The sequence below is a fragment of the Triturus cristatus genome, chromosome 1_2 (assembly GCF_964204655.1).
Source record: "Triturus cristatus chromosome 1_2, aTriCri1.1, whole genome shotgun sequence".
Classification (NCBI taxonomy): Eukaryota; Metazoa; Chordata; class Amphibia; order Caudata; family Salamandridae; genus Triturus; species Triturus cristatus.
In genome coordinates, this window is record NC_140580.1 from 878,657,370 (window position 1) to 878,660,947 (window position 3,578).

The 3,578-nt window shown below is 52.5% G+C and overlaps 1 non-coding gene across 1 annotated transcript; it reads left to right on the forward strand.

Annotated features, from left to right (window-relative positions):
• The first annotated feature begins 3,050 nt into the window (after positions 1-3,050).
• On the forward strand, positions 3,051-3,123 carry TRNAC-GCA (transfer RNA cysteine (anticodon GCA)). Its single transcript has one exon. It is a non-coding gene; the product is annotated as a tRNA-Cys (tRNA).
• Positions 3,124-3,578: the final 455 nt, after the last annotated feature.

A 3,578-nucleotide genomic window follows, 5' to 3' on the forward strand; every position in this document is an offset into this window, starting at 1 on the left:
AGATCAGCAGAAATACATTTGCTCAAGATAACAGAACATTCTATATAGCTTTGGCCATATCCAGAACTTCAATTAAAGTGGGATCCCAAAAACTAGTAACCATCCCTGAATCTCCCTTGAATTGCAACTGTAAACAAATTGATCCCTGATGTAAGTGTCTAATGAATTTCCTAAGTTCTATTTTGATACGTGAATCCTGATTCCTCTTGAGCCTGTTCTCGCTCGAAAAAGTTAAACCTTTCAAGCAAAACACTTGGTTGTTCCGTAAAATCATTTGTCAGCCTTGTAATTGCCTCCATATACTCATTCCAACCCTCAAAGTCGAGGGGGTAAGGCAACTGGTAAATTATCATAAACGTGTTTACCTTCAGCCCCTAAATTACCATAGAGGATGACTGCTTTTCTTTTTGGAGAAAACCTCTCTTCATCAATGCCCACAATAAAATTCTCCAAAGATTTGAGCAATTTTTCCCACGCAACTGGAAGTTTATCAGGGTTCTGGAGAAAAGGATCAGTCAGTACGAACTGCTGTAAATTTGACATTACTGAAAGTGCAGGCTGACTTTCTTTTTCCTTTTCAACAGTGCTATTAATCTCTCAAAATATTGAAGAATAAAATACCTTTTTCCTTTTTCAAAAGTGCTGCCAACTGCAATGACATGTCCGCAATGTATATCAGCTCTTTGTAGTAACCGTCGACTGACACAGTAAATAACTGCTGCAGTGCAAGGATCCGAAACCAACTGCAGCACTACCAATTACAATGCTGCTGGCCGAGGCACCCACAGGGGGCCACCAGAGAGGTCAGCACTCTAGTGTCGCCTGGGCACCCCACACCCCCGCCCCCTTCAGGGGCAGGGACTCTGGTTGATTTCTCCCCCTTCTCCAGCCTGGTTGCGGCGCACGAGGGGCGTCACTTCCTGGGCGCCCAGGACTTGGGGGAGGGTATATATCCCTCCCCCACCATTTTGGCGACCTCTTTTGATCGCCGCACACGCCGTCTCTATCGTGTCGGTCTCGCAGTCGTCTGGTTATAGTTGGGTCGCGTCGTGATTCTGGCCCGGAGCTGCAGGAGTTGGTGGTGAGTCGGCTTGTGTCCCATGGCCCCCATCCCCATCTTGTTTCCACCTATGCCAGTGCAGACTATCCCGGCCACATGTGCAGCGGCAGAGCAGGGCTGCGAGTGAGCTGCACTGTGGCTCGGGGTAGGGTGGGACGAGAGGGCATGGGCGGCACCTTGTACAGGCTCCTGAATGGTTCTTAAGCTCACAAAGCGTGTTGGTGCCCTGGGCACACAGGAGGGTGCCACGGTTTCTGAGCTTTCCTGCGGGTGCACTCCTCGTCGCAGCGGCCTTTAGCATTTGGTGTCTCTGTCCGTGGGCATCCATGGCCGCAGTTGCGCTGGGTCCCGGCGGGATGGCGTGAGTGTGGCACCGGGAGGGGCGGTGCTTCAGAGCACCCGTTCTCCGCTCTGGCTTTGGGCTAGGGGTGAGGTCGGCGAGAGTATTGTAGGTGAGCCAGCTCAGTGCACAACTATGCAGGCTGGGTCGGGTGTAACGGGGGTGGCCATAATGTGGGATGTTTCAGTGTGGCCTAGCGTTTATTTGGTCTACCGCATTGCTGAAAGCATGAAACGGGGGGCCGTGTTCTCGTGTTGTGATCTACGCCTCGTCAGCGTAAGTATTTTAAGTAAGCGCTGTTTAAGAGAATTTGGAGGCGAGGTACACTGCCTCCAACAGGCCAAGCTTTGCAATGGCAGCCTTTCCTTGAAGTCACTGAGTGCTAATGAGGATGTTCGGCCACAGTTGTGTGATGCACTGCCCGTGGTGCATTGACTTCCAGGCTTGCCCAGTTAGGATTATTAAATAATAAGTTGGTGGGTGCCAAGCGTTTGGCAGGCAGAACGCTGCGCATTGGCCTCTGGCCCGTGACTGCGGGTGGGAACAGGGTGGCCTCCTCTGTGGTTGCTCGTGCCCTGAGGGATTTGGTATGACACTCCGGGCGATCAAGGTGGAGACGGGGGAGTGTTGTGTCCAGCGCTGCCATTTCGGTGCTGCGGGGGTGGTCCGGGCTCCTGTGGGGTGCACTGTCGTGTCCCTGGTCGGTCGTGTTTCAGGGTCAGGGGCAGTATCTGCCCACAACGAATCCCCCCCCACCTACCCTCCCCTGAGCACAGTGGCTTTGTCCTCCTGGTGGGACTCGGTAGTCGGCCAGGCCTGGTGGTGTGTGTGCGTGGGCTGGAGCGCCATGGGTTTAGGACCGCAGGACATGCCCTGTGTGTGCTTTGGCCCAGACTAGGAGGCACCGGGGGTATGTTTTCAGGTCGGGCTCCTTGGAGCACTGCCATATGGTATTTGGAGGGGATTGTTTGCGCATAAGCAACGGGAGCCTCAGTTATCGCTTACTTGTGGTGGCTGAGGGCTGGTGTCCGGCGCTTTCCACCCCCGTCTGTGGGCGCTCCGCCCCTCGGGACGGCTCTGTATTCAGCCTTCTTTGAGCAGTGGTGAGGGCTGCGTGCAATGAGTGAAGGCACGCACAGTCAGTGTTTCCAGGAGCAACGAGTGAGATCCCTTGCAGTGATTGCGGAATGTGGTTGCTCTTTGTGGTACATAGGGCTTTGACCCTGTACATGGTTTTGAATGTGGTTGTTTTGTTATCGCTAACACTGGGTGACCCGCACAGTGGACAGGCTCGTTTTCCGAGTGGCGGGGGGTTGGCCTCCGGTGCGGTGCTTTACGCCCTTGGGCTCGAGGGGGACTGCCTGGCCCACCATGAAGCAGCTGAGGTTGCCCCCTCCCCCCCTTTTTTGTCATTCATAGGGGAATTAGACCGTTCAGGGGACCATACGGGAGTGGGATGTGGGTGCTGGTCAGGAAGGCGGCGTGTTCCCTGGCATTTCCATAAGCATGCTGAGGCGGGGGACGGCGCACTGAGGCTATCATTGGTTCTCTCGGGAGCGGCATGAGGCTGGCTCGTGGCCCTAGATGGGGATGCAGCCTGTGTGGTAGAGGGCGTCTTACGTTATGCTCCATATGTTATTAACTTGGCAGGCTGAAATAGCTCAGTTGGGAGAGCGTTAGACTGCAGATCTAAAGGTCCCTGGTTCAATCCCGGGTTTTGGCAAAGTCCGAGAGGTTCTTTGCTCCTCACAAAAACATTTCTAGGAGGCTGCACAGAGTCCTGTACATAGAGTTAAAACGCCCTCCTATGGTGAGGTTCATTGCCATTTTGAGATTGTTGTAATGCCATGTTAGCATAATTTCCTGTGCTGTTCATAATTTAATGCCTTATTATTTATGCTATGCTTAGTGCATGCGTTTAAAATGCCAAGTTAGCATATTTATTTTACTATGCTGAACTGCTGCCTGCACGCATTGGCAATGCCATGATAGCATACTTTGAGTTTTATCCTTGGATTCAGACCGTAGGGAATCTGAGGTTGCACCTTCTGTAGGTGTTATGTTTTGCCCTAATGTTACTTACCTTTACTTGAGCTGGGTTATGTTCAGTGCATCTCAATCTAGTCTTACAGTTCATGGTGACGGGGCAGCAATTCTGCAACTCTAACCGCAATTTTG